Source organism: Anopheles funestus, chromosome 2RL (genome assembly GCF_943734845.2).
Source record: "Anopheles funestus chromosome 2RL, idAnoFuneDA-416_04, whole genome shotgun sequence".
NCBI classification, from domain to species: Eukaryota; Metazoa; Arthropoda; class Insecta; order Diptera; family Culicidae; genus Anopheles; species Anopheles funestus.
The window spans coordinates 11,354,373-11,367,154 of record NC_064598.1 but is presented as its reverse complement, the minus strand read 5'-3'; the positions used below and the strand labels follow the sequence as shown (position 1 = coordinate 11,367,154).

General features: G+C 38.9%; 2 protein-coding genes across 2 annotated transcripts in view; one reads left to right on the top strand and one right to left on the bottom strand.

Moving 5' to 3' along the window:
* Window positions 1–12,782, bottom strand: part of LOC125765893 (protein purity of essence) — a 267,808-nt gene that overhangs the window by 217,865 nt on the left and 37,161 nt on the right. The gene's annotated exons all lie outside the window — the stretch shown is intronic.
* Window positions 1–12,782, top strand: part of LOC125765904 (uncharacterized) — a 36,193-nt gene that overhangs the window by 3,461 nt on the left and 19,950 nt on the right. The gene's annotated exons all lie outside the window — the stretch shown is intronic.

Sequence of the window (12,782 nt, the reverse complement as noted above, 5' to 3'; positions counted from 1 at the left end):
TCTACGGAGTGTTGCAGCGGTTAAAAGCTCGCTCGATCTAGCGATAATAATTTGCCGACCTCATTGCAGAACCCAACACCTTTGCTGGAGGGAAGCAATGCTTATAAAGTTGATGTTTTGTGCATATTAACAAAAAAAACTTATACCCTGAAAGCATTCATTAACTGAGTGATTTGTAAATGATTTGTGCATCATAAACATTGTTATCCTTATTCATTGTTCCATTCACCCTCACGACGATGCAGTTAACCGGTTGGAATGCATAGAAATGGCTATTGAATTCGGCACGGTACATTACCCTGTAACCGTCTTCTGTGGACAAACGGCAACGAAACCAAGCATGGCCGACAGTCACTGCAGCGTGACAATAGTTGCAGATGGTTAACAGTATTAAAACATTAATTCGCACTAGTTTGCTGGGATATAGTTAGGCGTATCTTGCTAGCTGTTTGCTTACACCCACATTACTCGTTTACACGTTTTTTAACCTAACCAAACAAGATGTGGTCCATTAAGTTGCTATTTACAAGACAAACAATCTTCTCACCGAAGACAGTGAGGGGAATCTATATATAACGGGTAAGGAAACAACACTTCCTTTCAACACTTAAGTTGACTTTTTTTTGGGATTAGTTGTGGTTGATCTTTCAAGAAAATATTTTAACTGGGTTTGACGAGAGGACAACGTTTCACAGCAGTATGCGTCATTGGAAAGTTGTTCAAGCGCTTGGTACACCGCGGGAGGTTTAAGTTAACATGTTTGTAGAAAAGTTTAAATTTAGTTTCTATTGAAAAGTATACCTATATATGTTGGGAATTACTCTAAACATGTCATTAGCGAAGATTTCCTCGGAGAAATGGATATTCAAGGAATCCAAGAGGATACTCAAGGAATTTATCGATTCTCAGACAATATAGAAGGGTCAGTATAATATTCTTTTTTGGGTTTTTGTACGTGAGATATTTCAAATACATTTGGATTTCTGAAGTGTTGCCTGCATGCATGGAACAGTTTGTCCTGAAAGGTGGTCGACTAATCATTAATACTCGGAAGACCAAGCAGTTGGAACTAGAGGGAATATGGTATTAATTTTTGCCACCATTTTGCTAGATGTGAATTCTTACATGGGCAAGTATATTGAATTATGATGTGAAATATTGTCAACACAAATGTCGGTTTTCCTAAAATCTGTACCAGCGTATGAGACTTCATCATCAAGGCTATTTAACCTGCGTATCGTTGACATACGTTTTAAACCCACCTTTTGAAGGGCTAACCCGGATCCTTGTCAAACGGTCAATGACTCAATGAATCAATCACAGCATCGACAAAAAAATGGGAATGCAAAAGAAATTTAAGACGCACTTTTACTTCCAACCATATCGGAAGTTGTAGCGTACGTTGTAGGGAATATTAAAACAAAACAAACATTCATAACAAAAAGATCAACTTTCGATCGGTCCCCAACATTTTTCCACGCACAATACGATCTTGCATCTAGCTATCTTTCGCTCTCATGGGTTCATAAAATCTGTTACATTTTCTTCACATGCGTCATTTTCATGCTCTGATACAAATGATAGCGCTTGGTGGTTACGAAACATTTTAGGCAGACGCAAGCATCAATCATCTTCACATGCTGTGTCACTGCCCACAGTTACCCGGCACGGTTGTCGTGCGTTAAGCAAATATTAATTAAAACGCGATGAATGAAACTAAAAATAATGATATTCATTTCACCACATGCGTTAAGCGTTGTTGCGCAGTGCATACAAACATTTCGTACTCGACGGGATATTCATGCCCGGTGTTGTTTCTGTCTGTGCATACAGACAACCGAAACAAAAAGAAAAGCTTTTTATTTTTAATAAAAACAAAACCATCTTTTAGCGTTATAAATGGTTCATTTTCTTTGCCGAACATATTCCCGAAATCGAATATCTTAACGGGATGCTGACACCTTTTAGCAATGTTTCGTGCGTACGCGCAACGCATCTGGGAATAATTTTGAGTGAAGCTTAGCAAAATTGGTGTGCAAAAAAAAAGGGTAAAAGAAAATTCCTAATAAAACAATTTGTTTTTCACAACGGTAAAACATCCGCTATCGACAGGCTTCCGTGTTTGGTTAGAGGTTGCAGTGTAGCAAATAATGTGTTTGAATAATGGTCTGAACATTACAACGCAGTTCGGAGGGATGTTTCGCACACACATTAAAGACTAATCAACATGATAATTTTTGGCAAGAAAGCTGTATTTGCTGAGTGAATGATGGATGGTGGAGACTATCTTAAATGCGAAAGTTTGTGTCGTTTATTCATTACAGTTATGTAACACTGAAACTGGTCAATATTGTGACCAAAAAGATGCCTAAAAAGTGTTTTTGGGATAATTATTTAATAAATACGATCATTTGCTTTCTGAAATAGATACAAAACGGTCCAGTTTATAAACGTTCCAAAATTGATCCATAAAATAATTAGTTCCACTTGTTAATAAATGTAGGACGCCATTCCTTCGCCCGGTATGCAAATAGACACATTATCCCGTTTATTGATATTCACCACCAAATCATGCAGTAAATTGCCTTCTCCTAAACGCGATCGTTTTTGCCCTTGGGCTACTTTTTTTTCTCGAACCGGTGAAAGGATTTAAGTAATTTGAATTTTATTCCATGATACCTCCAACCGCCTCACTGACACAATGCACAATCAAAGCCCTCGTTGGATTATGAGAGGTTCTTCATTCTTATGATTCAGGTGCTTTGCTGCCATATCGGCAGGATTATTTGGTGGGAACGGTAACGGACAATTCAAAACGTTCAAGCATAAGATGGCAACAAAAAAAACCCGAAATGGAACACGCTAGAGGCACTTGCTTGCCCGCAATCAAACAGAATCATCCCGAGCGAATGATGAGTTTTCTCTCAAAACTTGATCACATATGGTTTCTACCGGATAGAGCAGATTGGGCACCCGGCCGGGAACTGGCAACACGATACTTTGTATTTTTTCCTCTTCCATGAGTGTGTGTGTGTGTGCTCCCCGCTTTCTAGGTCTCCCAAACAATAGCTCATCCCGATTTGGGAACTCTCCCAATAGCGGTTCGATGATAGTTGATGAACAAGTGGTCAGGAAAGATGATTTTCGATTGGTTTTCTGGGAGATGCTTCAGATGCGTGTGTACGTCTATCTTTTTGTTGTGGGTCCGATCCAACGGAGCCTGGAGCGAAATCATGCAACGCAAGTCATTTATATACCCGCGCCATAGTGTTGGAAGTGGGTCAAACGATTTATTTTCACCCGATCTCCTGTTGCGGAAGCGCAGGAATATATCGAACAACAGATCGACAGGTGCCGGCAGGCAGCATGATGCGCAGGGATGCGCGGGATGCTTAAAGTGGTTCCTATTTGTTGTTTATGATTACACCAAATGATGATCCCGCCGATAGCCGCCTGTCCCGGGGTCGTACGGGAATTGTGGAAAGTTAATGAAGATATTGAACGAATCTGCCAGCATACCAGCAGGCACTGGCCAAACGTAATAATGCCGTTTTGTTTGCGAAAAACAGTAACGGCCTACCGTTGTATTGGCGAATTTTCCCAACCTCCCGTGTATTTGTTCGGGAAACGGAAAATTGGCCAAAATCCCCCAAAACAAAAAGAGAACAATAATACCAACAAAAGCTAGCATACGGTTCCAACTGTTCCAACGCATCGTAACTACAAGCACGAACCCACCATATGCATATGCTGTTGCTAATTTCCGTTCGTCAATGCACGCCCGGCACTGCATACCGACAGCCTGATAACAGACTTTAGGAATTCATCGTTTCGGGGCTGCGTTAATTAAATTTCTTTCACCTACTTCCGACCGCTAGCGTAACATAATTTGCACCATCGGTCAATTATCGCGACCAATACCTGCGCCTAAGCAGGATTGGAATGCCAGCTGCATAAACTAGTTTTTATTTAATGTTTGCTTTCGGCTGATAACAAATGGGGGAGAGTTGTATTACTTGTTTGAAGTATGGTTTGTTGTTTGTCTGATAATAATATGAGGATCGTGATAAGTATTGGCAAGGAAGCATAATGGTGTTTGAAATTAAATCGAAAAACATTGTTATCGACAACATTTTTCTTTTTTTCCAATCAACTGGAATACTTATTACTCAAATTCAACTAAAACATTTAAAGGGAGTTACTCATTCTAGATAAGCAATCCTAAAATGGAGATTTAAAACGATGAACAGTCGCTTTAAAGAAAAATACAAAGATTAGAGAATATTTGGTAAAAATCAAAATTTGGTTCAAATCAAAATTTCGATAGGTAGCGAAAAATTTGGACGAGTTTTTCTCAAAATAATGATTTCCAAATAGGAATTCGGAACTTTTTTAAGACTCATTTTCCAAATTTCCTAATTAATAATTAGTCTACGAAGTCTACAAGGTTTACGAATACTTGTTTTTGATAAGACTTAAATGGATTAAATTAATCGATTCCAAATTAGAGATAAGAATAACAATTCTTTTTAGTGAGTCAACTCAGAGTGAATGAGTCGTTATTAGGAGTCAGCTCGCTTAGCGACGCATTACGAAGTCATAAAAAAACCCGGCATAAACGCATAAATAATTTATAAGGCTATAACATTAGGAGATTTTAATATTTATAGTTTTTTTAAAATATTCTTATTATTTTTTATTCTTTTTCTTATTTAAAGCATTATATGAAAGAAAAGAAACTTATTTCAACCAATTGTCATTAAAATACATCAATTTATAAAATTTTGCAAAATTATTCAAAAAGAAGGTTAGAATACAGGCTTAGAAAATTTTCAAATATTTAGTGTTTTTTAATTTTTTGAATATTTTTTATTCTTTTTTTTTATTTAAAGCGTTATTTGAGTGAAAAGAAACTCATTGCAACCAATTGGCATTAAAATAAATCAATTTGAATTTTTTTGCAAAATTTCTCAAAAAAAATGCCAAGAGGTAAGCCTTATGAAATTTTCGAGTTGAAAATTTTTGTAAAATTTTTTTCTGATTTTTTATTCTTTTTCTAATTTAAAGCACTATTTAAGTGAAAAGAAACTTATTGCAACAAATTCCCATTACAATATATCACATTTTTCAATTTTGCTACATTGGTGAAAAATGAGGAAAATTTCACATTTTCTCAAACAGGGTATGGAACTTGCTTCCTCGAATAACTTCTGGCACAGAGATCTGAGGGTATGGCCGTCCAAGAAGAAAATGTAGCCATTGTTGCCATCTATCGACCACAGGTTAAAGATTGGAGATCCGTTGGATATAGATCGAGTTATAGGCAAAACTTGGTGCAAAAATGAAGAAAATTTTACATTTTCTCAAACAGGGTATGGAACTTGCTTCCTCGAATAACTTCTGCCACAGACATCTGAGGGCATGGCCGTCCAAGAAGAAAATGTAGCCATTGTTGCCATCTATCGACCACAGGTTAAAGATTGGAGATCCGTTGGATATAGATCGAGTTATAGGCAAAAGTTGGTGCAAAAATGAGCCTTATGAAATTTTCATTTTTTTTAAACTTTTTATTATTTTTTACTCTTTTTTTTGTTTAAAGCATTATTTGAGTGAAAAGGAACTCATTGCAACCAATTGGCATTAAAATAAATCAATTTGAATTTTTTTGCAAAATGTCTCAAAAAAATGGCAAGGGGTAAGCCTTATGAAATTTTCGAGTTGAAAATTTTTGTAAAATTTTTTTCTGATTTTTTATTCTTTTTTTAATTTAAAGCACTATTTAAGTGAAAAGAAACTGATTGCAACAAATTCCCATTACAATATATCACATTTTTCAATTTTGCTACATTGGTGAAAAATGAGGAAAATTTCACATTTTCTCAAACAGGGTATGGAACTTGCTTCCTCGAATAACTTCTGGCACAGAGATCTGAGGGCATGGCCGTCCAAGAAGAAAATGTAGCCATTGTTGCCATCTATCGACCACAGGTTAAAGATTGGAAATCCGTTGGATACCGACCGAGTTATAGGCAAAAGTTGGTGCAAAAATGAAGAAAATTCTACATTTTCTCAAACAGGGTATGGAACTTGCTTCCTCGAATAACTTCTGCCACAGACATCTGAGGGTATGGCCGTCCAAGAAGAAAATGTAGCCATTGTTGTCATCTATCGACCACAGGTTAAAGATTGGCGATTCGTTAGATATAGATCGAGTTATAGGCAAAAGTTGGTGCAAAAATGAAGAAAATTCTACATTTTCTCAAACAGGGTATGAAACTTGCTTCCTCGAATAACTTCTGGCACAGACATCTGAGGGCATGGCCGTCCAAGAAAAAAATGTAGCCATTGTTGCCATCTATCGACCACAGGTTAAAGATTGGAGATCCGTTGGATATAGATCGAGTTATAGGCAAAACTTGGTGCAAAAATGAAGAAAATTCTACATTTTCTCAAACAGGGTATGGAACTTGCTTCCTCGAATAACTTCTGCCACAGACATCTGAGGGCATGGCCGTCCAAGAAGAAAATGTAGCCATTGTTGCCATCTATCGACCACAGGTTAAAGATTGGAGATCCGTTGGATATAGATCGAGTTATAGGCAAAAGTTGGTGCAAAAATGAGGAAAATTTCACATTTTCTCAAACAGGGTATGGAACTTGCTTAATATAAATCAATTTGAATTTTTTTGCAAAATTTCTCAAAAAAATGGCAAGGGGTAAGCCTTATGAAATTTTCGAGTTGAAAATTTTTGTAAAATTGTTTTCTGATTTTTTATTCTTTTTTTAATTTAAAGCACTATTTAAGTGAAAAGAAACTTATTGCAACAAATTCCCATTACAATATATCACATTTTTCAATTTTGCTACATTGGTGAAAAATGAGGAAAATTTCACATTTTCTCAAACAGGGTATGAAACTTGCTTCCTCGAATAACTTCTGGCACAGAGATCTGAGGGTATGGCCGTCCAAGAAGAAAATGTAGCCATTGTTGCCATCTATCGACCACAGGTTAAAGATTGGAGATCCGTTGGATATAGATCGAGTTATAGGCAAAAGTTGGTGCAAAAATGAAGAAAATTCTACATTTTCTCAAACAGGGTATGAAACTTGCTTCCTCGAATAACTTCTGGCACAGACATCTGAGGGCATGGCCGTCCAAGAAAAAAATGTAGCCATTGTTGCCATCTATCGACCACAGGTTAAAGATTGGAGATCCGTTGGATATAGATCGAGTTATAGGCAAAACTTGGTGCAAAAAATGAAGTTGGATATAGATCGAGTTATAGGCAAAAGTTGGTGCAAAAATGAGCCTTATGAAATTTTCAAATTTATAGAAGTTTTTTCTATACAGAGCGAGCAGTATATTCATTTGGCTAGTGAGGGTATTGTACAAATGTATTCCGTTTCAAATCATGTGTTTCAAACGTTTCGTTTCAACTCATTCGCACATTTTCGTTTCAATTCACGTATTTACTCTTTTTGCGATTCGACTCACCACGTATGTGCACTCATGAACGAAACTCGTTCAATACAACGTTTCAACTCACTATCTCACTCTTCCTCACTTTGCACATCTCTATTCCAAATCATAATTTGTGCATAATTAACAATATACATCATTTGTGTCGAAATAAATCAATACGTCATTGAAACCCAAACCGATTGGGGCTTAGACCTAGACCGACACCAGCTCCAAAAGAAAAAATAGCAAACACGAAAAGAGATATCCAGTGTAGAAAATATATTCATTTATATGGATTATCTTTTTTCTTTCCATTTGCCGTACACGTTCGACGGTTCGGACAGTAAAATGGCAATGAAAATCCTCGCCCTAATCTGATCGTGATGTGAGTAATTACGTTATCGGCTAGACACATACATCACTCCAGCATTATCGAACCGACGTACGCGGCAAGCTGTGGCATGATTTCATACCTAATCAGCTGGTGCTGTGCCTAATTTGCGGCTGGTGAAACTGCGGCTGTCGTTTGTTATTTTTTGTTTATTTGTTTGCTCACGCGCTAGTTAAGTGCAGGAAGGTTTACATTAGCACGGTTTCTTTATCTGCGATGGTGGGATGGTGGAAGTGTAATTTGGCTTTGTTAGTGCCGATTTGCACTTACAGCATATTCGGCTATTTAAAGTAGCAAGGTAAAGCAGCTGTTATCAGCCCGGCTGATGTTACGTTGCTACTCTTGCTTCGTGCGGTTTCCCTGAGATCGCTCCCATATGCAATCGACGGGTGGTAGCTGCAAATGTGCAAAAAGCTCAATGGAGCTATTAAAGCAAACGCGTATGTAAATCATGTGCCAAGTAGCTTCCTCAAAGTGACTCCCTGCTAATTGTCCGGTGATTGATAGTAAGCACGACAACACTGGCTGCGTTACAGTTTTTGTTTTCCTTCTTTTCCGTACCGTCCGGAATTGTGGGCAAGAATCATTTGTTTGCATAATTTTGTAATCACGTGTGAATTACCAAATGACCAAAGCTGTGCCCGCCAGAGGACTTAGATAGTCTAATGACTTGTGTGGGTTGTTGTTTTTTTATATAAAAAAAACTTCCTTCAAACTGATTTGCCACCAAATGGGGGAGAGCGTAGGGTAATCAGGTGGCATGAGCGACAATTAATCATCGTTTTTCCTTATCCGCCCGTTTCGCACACAATCTCACGGTGGCGGGGAGTTTCAAGTCCGATGCACTTTCAAGCTTCACATCCGACGGAATGCATCTTACCTAGCGGTTGGTATGCTTTTGCCACAGTAACAATAGAACCGTGTGGTGCAATTTCCCTGAAATTATGCAGCGATGCATTAGCATCTGCACCGGTACCAGTTGGCAGGAACCGATGCAAAAAAGCATTGATGCATTACCTTTCACTGCACGTTTCTCACTTGCGCTTTTATTCTTCTGGTGAGCATTCAATTCACTCGATGTGATCACGGTGATTAGCGTAGCAAGCGTGTAAGTATGCGTACTGATTCGTTGAGCATGCGGGAGGGCTTTTTTTGTTGCTGTTGTAGCTTTTGCAAAAGTAGAAATAGAAATAGAAAAAAAGAAATTAATGCTAGGTTTTTGTGTGCCCAATACGGTATTATTTTGTTTTTTCTTCAACGTGCAGACGATGTCATTCATGGGATACTTCACAAGTTCACAAGTTTATTAATTATACACATATATATTTTTTCTGCTGTTGGCAAAGGTTTTATGCACAAAATTTGAATTCTTTTCATCACAATCAAATGCTTTATATTGTTTGAAAATTTACGATGCTAAGTAGTGTTCGATGCTGTGCCGTGTTTCCTTGCCTAAGAACCAGTTCCATTGATAACGATACGCAACTTGATGTTGTTCTACCAGATTTTATGACATTAGCCATCTTTGACTGGTGAAAGGCAATGACGATACTTGGAGTGGTGAGAAATGAGCTCAATCGGTCAACGATGCGATTATGTAGTTTATTAGAACACAAAACACGAATGGCGCAGGAGTTACATTCTGTTCGTCTGAAATAAAAGCACAAACCAGTTTCATGTGTAGGGATGATTTTTTCGCAAAAAAAGATTTTACGATGCATCTCAAACCAGTTTACTGCATTATATGATTGCAATTGAAATGAAGTTTATAACAACGGGCGAAATTTTAATATTATTTTTCATTGCGTCAAGCGTTGAAAAAATTCTCAAGACACTTGAACAACTTTAGGACATGATAACTAACGTTAAGAATATTGCCCAATTTAATTTATTTATTTGTTTATCTCTCATCGATGTCGATGTTTTTGACAAGGAGGATGGCTTCAAATTCCACAAAATTAACTTAACAACACTCAAATGTTTATTCTGTAATGTTGTATTATTTTATTCTGTTACCACTCTTACAGTTATACTTAAATAACATCATTAATTATACTTTCCTACTGGCTCAACTATCATCATACCTGACAGTGATATGTGTTGAAATGCATTCACAATCTAATAAATGATAACTATTTACGACACACACACTTACCCCACTATGAAAACACTAATTTCGAGCTTAAACAACAGATTAAGTGTATACCGTACTAACCTACACCTTTCAGCCTGAAGCGAGCTGAAACCATTATTGTTATGATTCGCAAACAAAAAACCCCCGCCAAATGTGACCATCTCTCCGTTTAACCTCCAATTGTGTGGCTATCAAGTTACATAACGTAACGCATCCACGCGTTTTTCTTTGACAAGCGCTCACTGTAGCAATCGTGATGCCATTTCACTTGACGCGACCATACTCGCGCACGCGCACACACCTGTGCGCCCATGCCATATAGACAACGTCGTTGCAACTAAGGCTGACCGGTATTGGTACTAGCTACACAGTTCCGTCTTTTCTGCGTTACAAACCCTTCTTAAGCGTGTTCCAGAGCCCATCGGCCGGCTGATGCAATTGCGAACAAGAAAGGCATGCAAGCGTAGCCACGATTGGTGATGGATGAGGGAAAATGGTCGGTGAATTATGCATAAGCCCTCAGCCCTCTTCTAAGCTGCACACCTGCAACTACTAACCTACTATCAGTGGCATTCGGTGCACCGGTTTGTCCATTGGGGAGAAGGTATTAGGAGCATCAAGAACGGGTCTACGTATCGACCCCCCGGTACGATGTTTACGTCTGGTTGCTTTAGCAATTCTGACGAACGGTTCAGTACAGTCATAAACGGTCGCTGTATAAATAACTAATTAGTACGCGAAGACATACACTCACCAAAAACCATGTGTTGATGATCATTGCTATGGCTGCCCGACGATCCCGCTATGGCACCCGGTCCAGCGTACCGATATGGTTCGCGGAACCGGTTGCTCCATCAGCGGCATCTCGTTCCACTTGAGAAGCGCAACAACGCATCTTGATCATCGATGCTAACGAAACCAAAAAAAACCGTTGGCTACAGGGGTCATTTCTAACCTGACCGTAACTCTGGTGACTATGCCGTAATAATCACTCCCAACACTTACCATTCCTGGATGGTTGGGTTGACCTTGGATGACTACATCTTGGGACCACACAGACACACACAAGAAGAGGTACTCCGACTTAAAGGAAGTAATTTCTGGAGTGCAACATTGCAGCAATTCCAACAAAATTTGAAAGTCATATCCGCGAAGCGTAGCCACTGTTTGGAAAATGTCCACATTACGCAAGGACTTTCTTTTTAGTTAGGCGTTTGCTTTAAGCCCAATCGCCGGTTGCCATCGTGATGCCAGTATGTCCAAGCTGCAACTTTTATTATGCCTGCAGGGCATACGATAGTGAATAACCAAAAAAAAAAAACAAACAAAAATTCAACTTCTTCGACTTCTCTACCTCCACCTCTCCAGCTCGATTACACAAATTGTATTCAAGTTGATAGCCGTAGAAATCCAAATTTCGTCGTTACAGGGTTTTTGGGTACTAATGAACGCATAGCGTCACTGAACCATTTTCCAATTCTTCGGTCCGCGCTGGCTGTCGGAGATTATTGGACCGGTCGCCAGTCTGTGGAGGTGAAATGGTGAATAAAGGTTTGGATTGTTACTCGCACTATTGACGCCACCTAACTGGTTGCTCATTAGTACATGGAATGCATATGCACGAACATTGCCGTGCACTCATAAGAATGGGTGAAAGTAGGCGGACAATCGGAACTCCACCATACTGTCATGTTGCATCGTTATTGTCTCCGGTCGATAGATGAGCCGCTTGCCATAATATGAAGCGCGCTCCAGACATGGGTTTGTAAGTGAACTAGCTAAAAACGATCGAGCTCTGGCAGGGGGCGAGGGATGTAACAAATGGCGCTTTCAATAGCATTACAACAGCTTTCACTGTAGGAGGAACACAGTTACAATGCGGATCGCTATTGTGCTATTGCATGTGTCAACCCGCAAGAAATTACTCGCTTCACGGTGAAGAAATACAATGTCAAACACCACTTAGTCTCTCACCGCGACGGCATTGCAGGCACGTGTGAAGGCTTTTAATGTAGTATATTATCCAATGTAACTCAACGGGAGGCAATTCACGGGATAAAGTAGTGAGAATTATCAGCAAAAAAGAAGCAATGATAGGAGCTACACAAATCGACACCAGAGCATAGAAAAGTGAGTCTTCAAAGCACTATTTCACCTACCGAAGCCTATGTAGACTGCAGGGACTTTCGTTTTCCATCCACCGTTTGTAACGTCCACGTCCCTTCGATTGCTACAGATGCTGACCTACTTGTCGGGTTCTACATACCAACGCGACTGGCGTAGATTCTTCGGTCGGTGGTATAAAACAGGTTCTTTGCAAAGCAATCGAAACCTACCGTAGACGCGTAGTTGCGCCATTAAAAAAAATCAAAACCAGGCTAAAACGGTACTCGGAAGGGAATGATCGTTTGGTCAGCGTGAAACTCGTTCCCGTGACGTAGGACAGGGCGTTACTGTGCCAGTACCCGGTCCAACGGGACGGTGTGCGAGTGTTGACATGGAAAGTATGATAGTGTTTGAGACCAGACCTATATATTTGTTGTAAAGGGTATGTTTCGTTTAAATGACTGAACACGGAGGCAAAAATGGTGGATAATTCTTGTTTCGATTTCTCTACAGAATTTAATTTAAAAAAAAGTTTTTTAAATTTATTATCAAGTATACACATTTATAAAATGTCATCTACTGTTTTATACTAAATATGTTTACAAAAAAGGGACTATTTTAAACAAGAAATCATAACCATCGCTTCAATTACAAATAAAAACCTGAATGAAATGTTCACAATGCCAGT